The 12,637-nt window shown below is 31.0% G+C and overlaps 1 pseudogene; it reads left to right on the forward strand.

The window, feature by feature from the left end:
* Positions 1-6,222: 6,222 nt before the first annotated feature.
* On the forward strand, positions 6,223-6,948 carry LOC107490019 (heat stress transcription factor A-8-like; annotated as a pseudogene).
* The last annotated feature ends 5,689 nt before the right edge of the window (positions 6,949-12,637 follow it).

The following is a 12,637-nucleotide window of genomic DNA, read 5'->3' on the forward strand; positions in this document are numbered from 1 at the left end:
GAGTAAAGGATATAAGTGACTGACGGAATTAATTGTTAAGAACCAATCGAGTAATTAATTTTAGTTGAGAACTAAAGTGCCCAATTTGAAATTTTTTGAGGATCAAAATGGGTATATACTCTAAAAACTAAATTCTAAATGAAAATATAAATCAAATTAGGTTGGTTAGATTTAGCATTGAGTAAATTAAAACTACCTAATTCGAATTACTATGAACAATTTCAAAAAATTGTGTGCTTTACTAAATCTGCTAATCCTGATTCGATTTACATGAGGCAGTGCAAATCTAAATTGCCTAGTTCGATTTAGTTAAAATTAAAATCTTCCCTAGGAAATTTATACAACCTAATTTGAATTACTACTAAAATTTATAATTCGAATTATTTTAAATTGATTTACATAAAAAACCTCTTTAGAATATATACGTATCAATTTCTGATTTAAATAATACGGATAATATTTAACTGCATTTAATTTATCCAAATATTTATTCTAAAATAAAAATATAAAATAAAAATACAAACTAAATGGACCCTAAATGTTTTCAATATAAACAAGGTTTCAACTATGAACTATTATTCACTTTATTGTATGATTAAATGACTAATGACTAATATCTAAAGTCTTTTAAACTTTAATTGACTAATAAAATTATTTTATTAGGGCTGATATAATATGAGGATAAAGCTTTTCCTTATAGTAATTTAAAAGGTAGCACTATTCAAATAAAATGTGAGAGTAGCATTGCGAGAAGTTTTCCATAGACGCACATATACTTATACATATACATATAGTCTTTTTCATGTAGTTGCAAAACACATACTAATTTTTCAGTAGGATTACACTATTTTAATTAACTAACATGTTCGGTTTATGAAGATTTTTTTTTTACCTTTTAAAATAATAAAGACTTCATAAAATTAATCACTTTACCATGATTAACCAGCTTTTCTGAATATAAAGCATTTAAAAATAAAATAATAATTTGATATGGTTAAGAATTATTACCATTATTATTATTATTATTATTATTATTATTATTATTATTATTATTAAAACCAGTAGCGCAGAACCAAAAATTCTATAAGAAAGGTACCGAACTAAATATGAAATAAATTAAAATATAATTTATGGCACATATATAAAATAAGAAAAGTATTACACATATAATTTATTTTTGTTTAACTTATATAAATTGGGTCAAATTAAATAAAAAGGACGCTCACCTATACGAGCGTGTCAACATGCGCTACTCAACGGTTTCTATAGCGCATTTCGTGTTTCTACTCCTCCTCCTCTTCTTCCTTCTTCTTCTTCTTTTTTTTTTGTATTTTTTCTTTTTTTTCTTCATGTATTTCATCTTTATCGTCGTTTTTTATTACTGTTGTTATTGCTGTATTTTTTCCCTCCTTCTCTTTCTATTGATTTTGTAACATTATGTACTTTTTTTGTTTAATTTTTTCCTCCAAAGAATAATTATGAGAATATGAAATAAGAAGTGGAAGAAGAAGAAGTAGCAAAAGATGAGAAAGAAGAAGAGGAAGAGTTTTAAATTATGTAGAACTTATCAGCACACATACACCGAAAATTCTTAAGCAATAAACCCAAATATCTGTTACACCCAAATTTGCTGCAAATGTAGAAAAATATTTCATTTAATACTGTATTTTTTGTTCTTTTTTCCTTATTCTTTCTTTCTTTTAGTTGAATGAATGTAAGTGTATCATTTTTCAAGTAATTTTGTACCATTATGTGTTTCTTCTTTTTCTTTATTTGATTTTTTTATTTTTATTCTTGTTAAAAGAGTAAAATAAAAAGAAATTTGAGAAGATAAAAAAAAAAGATTAATAAGAAAAAAAATGATGACGATGATGATGAAAAAGAAGAAGAAGAAGAAGCAATAAAAGATGAGAAAGAGGGAGAAGAAGAGTTTTGAATTATGCTGAACTTATCAGCATACCTACATAAAAAATTGTTAAACAATACACTCAAATATCTTTGTGTTACACCAAAATTTGCTACAAATACAAAAAAATATTTCCTCTAATGTTATATTTTTTTCTTCTTCTTTTTTTTCTTTATTTCTTTTTTTTTTCTTTTGGTTGAATGAATGTAAGTTCATCCTCTTCCAAATAAAAAAAACTCTTAGTAAAATTATTTTTTAATATTAAAAAAACTCTTAGAAATCCCTTTCCCTTAGGGTTGAGTGCATGCGGACGAAGACTGTAGGTGGATACATGTGTGTTGCATGTGGAGTGATATTGATATATGTATGGAAAAGAAAATAAAGTTATGTTATGTTGTATCACATCTTTGTTTTGTTAAGTTGACAGGGTTTGCGGTTGTGACTGATTGACGTTACACTGTTCTGAATGGATTACCAACAACTACAAGCAATGCAATCCATCCATCCCCTTCTCTTTGATTTCTTAAATTTCCATGATTATTATTTTTACCATGTTTTCAACATCATCCAAACAAGGGGGACAACAAGGAACGTGGAGTCCCGAATTTGTTGGATGACATTATTTCTATATCTATATATGCAATTCAAACTCTGCTATCTATGTATTTATCACCCACTTTTAAAATTGAAATGACATTTCAACCTGCTGCATCTCTTTCTCTCTCTCAAATTTACTTCACCTGCCCTACACCAACATTCAATCTTCAACAATTATATTTCTCCCTTCTACATACACTTAGTTCATTTTCTTGAGATAGAATGTAAATAATAAATATACAAAAGAATGTATTTACAATTATGGGCAATATATATATATATATAAAGAATTTAATTTTTATATATTATTTGTCTGAATAAAAATAATTAATCGTATATTATTATTACATTAATAAAAAATTAATTTTTAAGTCTATTATTTAAAATATCAATTAAATACATACATCTAATTGAATGATAATTTTATGAAATGATGAAATATATTGAAATTAAATTTATATATAAAATAATCTATCTCAAAACTTTTTTCTTTTTCTTTTCTTTTTATAGTTTTTGTCCTCCCAAAAAACAATGAAGACATAAGCAAAACACATTCAATATTCGTGTCTTTGTTCTATATCAAACGCCAGCTATAAATAATAAAGAAAAACAAATCACCTTAGGGTAAAAAAATAAGTACAAAATTATTTCTAAATGTTAAAATTAAAGCGTACAGTGTTAGGATCAGAAATTGGTGCCTTACGTTTTGAATGTGGTGATTGTATTAACGGGGAGGCTTATAGACCGTTGTTTATTTTCAATTGAAATTGATAATTAAAAATTATTAAATAATTTTGTTAGACTTGATTAAATTATAATTTAATAATTTTTAATTATCAAATAATATAATTTTTAATTATCAAAAAAAATAATAAAAAAGAATAGGTTGATAAGATTGCACATGGATCGGATAATACCCGCATATCCGCGACAATTATTTGTATGTGATCCGAATTTTACTGATATTTTCAATTTGCAGATCCAATCCGCACTATATATAGTAAGATCGGATTGTGGATTTAACAGTAATATCTGCGGATCCGATCTGCAGATCCGTATATCCGCACATCTCATATAAATAACATAGTTTAAGAAAATAAATTTTAATGTGATATAAATTTTAGTGAGTTATTTTATGAATTTTATGATATCTTATTTTTAATTTAAAATAATTAAATTTAGATCTTCTGTTATTATTTTTCTTTTGTTATTCAAAAGAACTTTTATTAATACTATTTTAGAAGTAAATAGGCTTAAACATGTAAAAATATAAATTTTTTAAAACACGAAAGGGTCTTAAAACAATTTTTTTTAATTATATGGATATATCCGAATTGGATCGAATCTAACTTAAAAAAATATGAATATTGTATTTGATCTAACTCGATAAATGCAATACAGTTTGAATAAAATTATAGGTTATATCCGATCCGATCAGAGTGTAGTCTATACTCTATAGGTTGATAGAAAAGGCGCGTGACTTGACCACTATATTGTTAGTGCGCGTCAATGTCTCTAGTAAACGTCGCCGCTTGGACACATGCTGTGTTTTTCCTATGCTGACGTGGCCCATCTGCATTGGGACCCACAGCGACACGTGGCTCCACTTGGACCACACTGTACGTTGTATTGTACCATCATCGTCATTGAATGATGAATTCCATGGCTCCAACCAATAACCAAAAAATGTTCCTGTATTGTTTCTTAGCAATCAATAACATCATCTCATCATATATCCACCATAGTACTATGGACTACACTATCTATACCTTATTTAATGGATAAATATAGCATAAATACTAGTGTCTTACATTTCATTTCTCTGATTGAATTTACACTACTACTCCTCTTTAGTTAGTAATCTAAGTGCAATGTTTTTAAGTACTACGTACATTATTTAATGTTGTTAATTTGTTTTTAAATAAATATAAAAAACATAGATTTTAAATGTGTGATTTATTTTCAAATTTTAAAATACACTAATGCACTGAGTAGTTAACTAATAATATTGTTATGGCCTGTGATCCATTCATTAATTTCCGTAGCAAATGTTGATGACCACACGTTTTCACATTTAGAGATAATTGTCATTTATTTAGATGCAACTCAAAGGGGCCCTAAGTATGCCCTAAGAAAAGAAACGGTGCTTTTGATTGAAGAAATTAGAGAAATTAGAGAAGTGATGAAGGCGACAGTGTGGACAATAAGAGCAAAAGATATCTACCAGCAATGAATGTGGGAAGAGTTAGAAGCACCACTATGAAAGTGACTTTTCTAAGTCTAATGTTTGATTCCATCCAAACCTAAACGAACTTCCCTCTTATACCCACCCTGCATATCCACATTCCTTTTCCATCATCATCACCCATCGGATATGTATGTAATAACTAATAAACATATTTCATCTAATCGGTTTGATGAGTTTATTATTAAGTTTAATTATAATATCGGTCGTTAATTTTACTAAAATTTCAGTTAAGTTTTTGTATTTTTTGTTAATTAAATTTTTATATTATATTATATTTTGTAATTAAATTTTTACTATGACAAAAATATTAGAATTAATTGAATATTCAAATAAATAAAATAAATATACTAAATTGATTGAATATTTTATTTTATTTATTAAAATATTTTGTTAAATCTAATATTTTTGCTAGGATAGAGAATTTGATATAGTATATGAATCTATTTAAAAAATATATATATAAAGATCTATTTAAAAATTTGATAAAATTATAGAAATGGATAAAGTAATTAAACCTTATTATTGTTGTTGAAGTTGATATATTTTATAACAAAGTAATAATATGTAAGATTACAACAATAAAAAAGACTATTAGATCTTATATAGTTAATATTATAGTTAAAATCCAATAAAATTTTTCAGTTTAATTAAATAACTAAAAAGGAGAAATTTTTATTGACCAAATTCTTAAAGTGGTTTCTTAGGTAGCGTTTGGAAGAGAGATAGAGACTGATAGATTGAGATTGAAATAAGTCTCAGTATTGTGTTTAGTATAAAGTGAAAGACAAAGACCGAAATAAGAATGAAATTCCAATTTAATTTGCACAACGAGTAAATTTAGAATTAATTAATTGAAATGATGGTATTTTAGGTATAAAATGTTATTAAAGTTTCAATCTTCGTCCTTAAAAATTTCAGTTCCCTATGTCTCCACTTTTTTGAAGTACTAAAATATTGAAATTTTGGAGATAGAGATTGAAATTTTAGTATAAATCTCTGGACCAACAATTCAACAAATATGATACTGAGTCTCAATCTCTCAGTCTTCGTCCCAATACCTCAAACCAAACGCTACCTTAGATTCGGCTTATGCACCAATTTAACCCCCTGAAATTTCAATTGCACTAATTTAAACCTCAAGATTGAATTCCAGACGACATACTAGTCTCTCAGTCTATTTTCAACATGAGTCAACAGCCAGACTGCTAATGTGACACCACTACTACCACATGGCATCATCATTCACCCCACATCACCATCATCCTCTTTCTCATCTCCATCTCCATCCCTCTCTCCCTCTTCTTCCCCCACCCTCCATTACTTCTCCCTCTCCTTCCTTTTCTTTCTCCTTCTTACCTCCACCACCTCCTGTTGCAAGTCTCTCTGCCATCATACTATCCCCTCCAATCTCCTCACCTTCCACTGACTCCGTCGTCTCTTATATCCCACATGGTCACACCTTCTTCATCTGATCTCCGATATCACCTATTTCTTCGACACTCTTCTCCCTAATTACTTCAAGTACAACAACTTCTCCAGCTTCATTCGTTAGCTCAACATCTACGTATGTATCTCTATAATTTGCTTTCAATTTAAATTTGTCTTTTCCATTTTAGTCGATAATTGATAACTATCAAATATGTATCAGGGGTTTAGAAAAATTGATATGGACCGTTAGAAATTTGCCAATGATAACTTTGTCAAGGATAAAAAATATTTGTTCGTCAATATTCAGAGAAAGAAACATCCGCACAATGTAGATCATCAAAAGCCACTGATCATAAAAGACAATTATGATGAAGCACCAGCAAATGATGGCCTTTGGAAGGAAGTAGAGAATCTAAAATCTAACAAAAATGTCCTCATGCAGGAGTTGGTTAAACTCAAGCAGCATAAAAAATTTATCGAGAATAAGCTACTACTCCTCACCGATCGTCTTTAAGGAATGGAGAAGCATCAACAGCAGATGTTATCATTTTTGGTCATGGTTGCTCAAAGTCCTGGCTTCATGATTCAACTCCTTCAGCCTAACGAAAACATTGTTGGAAGGAATGGGAGTGGCGGTAGGTGTTGTAGCAATAGAAGTGGAAGAAGAGATGAAGAGATTGGAGGAGATAGGATGGTGGCAGAAAGACTTACAGCAGGAGGTGGTGGAGGGTGGGAAGGAGAAAGAAAGGAGAAGGAAAGGGAGATGTGACGGAGGGTGGGAGAAGAAGAGGGATGGAGATAGGGATGAGAAAGAAGATCATAATGATGTGGGGTGAGTGATGATGCCACGTGGCAGTAATGGTGCCACATCAATAGTCCGACTTTTAACTCACGTCGAAAATAGGCTGAGGGACTAGTGTGTGACTCGGAGTTTAATCTCAAGGTTCAAATTAGTGTAATTAGAATTTCAATGATTAAATTAGTGTACGGATCGAATCTAGTCGACTTTTATTATATAGGCTAGGGTCACACCATCACCTAGCAAAAATTATGCATAAAAAATTAAAATCGTGCAGCAAAGATATAAATTAAGTGACAAATAAGATTATCTTTTAAATAAGTTGCACTAGGTTTAAATTTAAATTAAGACTGAGATGAAATTTAAAAATTTTCAAAATATGAATGTATAAGTGTGTGAGTAATATAATGAAAAAATGTATTCCACTAATTTACAAAATAAATCTATTATAAAGAAATTTCTAATTAAAAAAAAGAAGAGAATTCATTCTCCTATTATAAATGTAAACCCCTTTAAATTAGTAAATAATTAGTCAATAAATTAAATTTTAATAAAGAAAATAAAAATATAAATATTACATTAAATTATAATAGAGCTCATTAAAACGAGAATTTTGACACTAATTTCAAAGAATTTGGCTCAAGATTTGGCCGAACGGGTCGAACCAATTGAATCGGGCCCAAAAATGGGCCCATGCCCAACAAGCCAGCCCAGTTCATCAAAAGAAGAGAACACTCTTCTTCTTCCTCATTCAGCACAACGCTGAAATAGCCAAGGGGGAGAAAAGAAAAGAATTCAAACCCTAACCTCCACTTCTAACTACCATATCTTTCTACTTCGAGCTCCGATCGCCGCACCGTTGGCGGCCACAGGTCCATCGCGTCAAGCTCTATAAACCTATCAGAGAAATTTTATAGGTAAGCCACAATTTCACCTTAGTTTCTCTACCTTCTTTGATTTTCAAAAACTGTGAGCCTCTATGTTGAGATTTTGGTATTCTAAGTTCGATTTAGCTTGCGAAGCTTATCGGGTTTGGGTTGTTTTGTCCGTGGGTGCGGTAAGGATCTTAACCCTAGTCAATTTCTTGTTTTATTATGTTAGATATTGAATTTGGGTGTATATGTATTATGTATATATGAATTAGGTTTGTGTATATGTAATTGAAGCTTGAATTGTGGACATTGGTGATTGGTGGAAGCTTGGGTTGGTGTTAGAGCTGGAATTGTGGTAAGAGGACTTGCTTCTTGCCTTGTGAGTTACCTTGGACAAAACGTGAAAATCGGCCAAAGTATGATTTATGTTTTTCATATTTAATATATAATGTTCTGTGAAAACTTAGGCTAAACGACCCTAGTATAGGTTGGAATATAAAGGAATGTTTAATGCTTAGTATCCTTGTTGTTGAATTGTACTATGAATTGTGTATTGGATTGGGTGACTGCTATGGATGATGATAACAGGATGTGAAATTGATGAATTTATGATTATGGACTTGTTGACAAGAATATATAAATGCCTAGGGTAGGTGGATGACAAATTTGTTGATGTATTTGAGAGGTTGATGCATGATATTGTTGAATTGAGATATGATAGTCATGGAAGGATTATTGTGGTGATGGTAAGGTTATGTTGTGTTGATTTTGGTGTATGGTATATTAGGTTTGAGTTGGATTCTTTAAGAAAATTGTGGCTTTTGAACTTGGTATGGAATTGGTTTTTGGTCGAACCTCGACGAGCCATAACTTGGCTTTTGGATCTCCAAATGATTTCAAACTTGTTTTGTATGCACGTCGGAAGTTCGGGGTTCAAAATGTAAATTCTGCAGCTTTTTGACTTAACCAAAATTTTATCCAAAAATCCATGCATGCGTACGCATACCCTTTCATACGCATTGATTACATTCTATTTGGTACCTATGCATACGCATACATGTGCAAGCGTACGCATAGCACCGAAAAAATGATGTTTTGCGTAGGCATACAGGAGCCATACACATTTATTCAATTCTGTCCAGCCTACATGCGTACGCGAACAGATGCATGCGTACGTGTCTTGGCCAAAAAGAGGCATATGCGTACGCATACATGTGTATGTTTATGCATACCCCTGTTTTCAGCAAATCATTATTTAGTTTTTTTTCAAAGTCAATTTGACCTCTTAAACCTCTATTTTCATATTGTTAGTTCTAAACTTGACTAGCAAGCTTAGTAATGAGATGGAGTTAGGAAATTAAGGTAACTTAGGGATGAAGTAAAGGGTAAATATGATGAATCATATGAGAATGATGTGAATGTATGAGAAGTTGATGATGACATGGCTATGATGAATGGTTATGAAATGAACATGAATGATTATGAATACTTCTGTGGCGTATGCATTAAAATGTTATCTGAGATACGAGTTTTTCTGGGTAGAATACCGTGGCTTGCCACCACGTATACTAGGTTGAGACTCGATACTCTATTGACCCTACGTCGTAAGGGTGACCGGGCATGTATAAATTTTCAGGAATGGTTATCCCCCATTAAGTGAAATTATATATGGATGTATGATGTATGAATGAAATGAAAAAACAAAAGCTATGCATAGACTCATGGGGATGTGCGACGAGGGATAGTCCAAGGGTTTCAGACTTGTCGAGTTGGCTTGATAACTGACAGATGAGCCTCATCAGCCATAGGACAGGCATACATCATGTGCATTTTGTTTGTTTGTTTGCTATGCCTTATTTGGGAATGTCTAACTGAATATATTATGTTAATTGTAATAATTGCCACTTGCACTAATTGTCTCCTACCTGTGCTTGCAATTGTCTGTTTGTCTGTCTTTGCAAATTCACTGGAGATGGAGGAACGGAGGAAAGGTGGACAGGTTGAGTGTTAAGGTTAAGTTTAAATTGAGTTTAGAATTCCCTAGGTACCTACCCATTTTATGGTTTCTATTTAGTAACTTAAGCTTTTTAATCTGAGTCTCGGCGTTCTAGGATTGCTTCTGGCATTCCTAGGGCCTTATATATTATGTGTGTGACACCTTTACCATGCTGAAAACCTCCAGTTCTCACCCCATACTGTGTTGTTATTTTCAGATGCAGGTCGAGAGGCACCTCGCTAGGCGTTTGGACTTCTGAAGCGGAGTGGTTTCTGGATTTCTTTTCTTGTATAGTTTATGTATATGTATACTTAACTTTCTAGTTCTTCTTAGAGGTTTAAGGAGAGTTACGGTTTTACCTATGTATTTTGGGCATTTTGGGATATGTATATATGTATGTAAATATTTTCCGACCAGCCTTGACTTTGTAGGCGAAGTTAGGAGCTAGATATTTTGTATCCTTGACTCTCTAATTTCTGTTTATTTATACTTATAATCTTTAGATTTTGCACTTTTCATTTTGCGAATTTTGTTTTACGTGTTTTTCAAGGCTCCTAGTTATTATATTCTTTCTGCTACTATATGTATATATTTTATTTTAGAAGTCGTAATATCACACCACTTCTGTTTTACGGCTTAAACGTCTCTGTGTAGTAGGGTGTTACAATAAACACCAAACACGACTTATAAATATTTTTCTAACATAACAAAAATCTTGGATTTCTTATTCTTGTATTAACTTGTTCGTCGAAATTCCTTAGAAATATAATTTTCCATAAGAAGGAGAAGCAACAACCGACGTAATAAAGGTTCACATTCTTCTTCCCCACATTCTCATTAGATATTAGATATAATTTTACAATTGAAAAACTTTTAAGTTTGTTAACAGAAGCCATAAAATCCTTATTTTGAGAATAATATGTCGAGATAAAGTTAAATTTGTTGTGATAAAGTTGATTATGTAGATGTTTATTTTTAAGAGAGAATAAATCTAATAATATTAAAAATATAATATTTTATATGTGTATAAATAGAAGGTTAAGTTTTTATTAATAACATACAATAGTAATAATAAAATTATTCTTTCTTTTTTTATATACTATTTCTCTCTCTCTTTTACAAATAAATTACTATCTTCCTTATTTATTTATTTTACAACATGTTATCAGTACGAGATTCTGATCAAATTTTAGGAAGACTCAGGTAACAAATTTTCATTATGTCGAAACTCTCTCATCTTGAATTTAATGCTCTTGATGTATCTAGAAACAACTGCTTATTGATGTGTGAGCATCTTTTCTATCTTTTCCTAGTGAATTTACATCTAAATTGTTGAGTTTAATAAAGAATTAATTATCTTTTAGCCAATATGGATGCTACTTTGAGTCTTTTGTAATTTTGTTTATTTTAGGTAGTATTCGGCTGGATTTGGTGGAGTTTCTGCAGCACAAGAATCAAAGGAGATAGAGAATACGCATACGCATGATTTGAAGAATTGCACAGCGACGCGTGCGCGTGACCGACGCGTCCGCGTGACTTGCGAAGATGACCATCGATGCGTACGCGTGACTGACGCGTACGAGTGACATGCGCCACGTGCAGAAAATGCAAAAAACGCTGGAGGGTGATTTCTGGGCCCCATTTTAGCACCCAAGTTAGGCACGGATCCAGTAAAGTCAAGTGGTCCCCACGTTACAAGACGCGGAGTAGTTAGTTAATTCTGATTTAAATTCAAATTTGAATTTGAATATAGGAAAAGATATTATCTTAATTTTAGATATTAGATTTTAAATTAATTAGGATTAGTTATAAAAAGGGGAGACTTCTCTTCTATTGAAGAGATTCCACCAAGGGGAATTCCATTAGGAAATTCTATACAAATTTACATTCCACATTCCATGAGCAACTAATCCTTCATTGTTAAGGTTAGGAGCTCTGTCTATTTGGTTGGATTGATTTTATTGCTTTTTCTATTTTAATTTATGAGTGGGTTTATAATTTCAATAATTGTTTTTGTTCTTTATTTTATGAATTTGGGTGGAACGAAAGTATGACCCATGTTCTAATTGAGTTCTTGTATAAGTTGGAAAAGCTCTATACTTGAATAATAGCTTGAAAACATATTATCCTGAATTTCTAATTGTTTGTCTTTAATGGGATACGTGACATATAATCCCCTTATTTTTGAATAATTATGATCTTGTGGCATATAAACTAGAAATTGATCACCCTCTAATTGGAACTAATTGACCAAGGAATTGGCAGTTAATAAATTTTAGAGGAGACTAGGAAGGTCTAAGGAATTAGGGTCTAGTCACATACAGTTTGCCATAAATTAAATCTTGCATAATTAAATTAGTTAGTAAGAAAAGTTAATCCGAAAAAATAGATAACTCTGAAGTCTTAACTGCCTTCTCAATATTTTATTCCCAACTTATTTATCTGCCTATCTTTAATATTCTAAATTTACTGTTAATGCTTTTGAACTTCCAACACTATTTTCTGTTTGTCTAACTAAGCCTATCAAACACTATTGTTGCTTAATCCATCAATTCTTGTGGGATCGACCCTTACTCACGTAAGGTATTACTTGGTACGACCTGGTGCACTTGCCGGTTAGTTTGTGAGTTGTAAAATACCGCACCAAGTTTTTGGCGTCGTTGTCGGGGATTGACTGTGATTAATAACTATTAGTTGTTTGGTTGCTTAGATTAGGCGTTTTATTTTTAATTTTATTAAAATCTATTTTTTAAAAAAATATATATATTTATTTTGATTTATTTTATTTAAA

This window comes from Arachis duranensis, chromosome 5, assembly GCF_000817695.3.
Source record: "Arachis duranensis cultivar V14167 chromosome 5, aradu.V14167.gnm2.J7QH, whole genome shotgun sequence".
Classification (NCBI taxonomy): Eukaryota; Viridiplantae; Streptophyta; class Magnoliopsida; order Fabales; family Fabaceae; genus Arachis; species Arachis duranensis.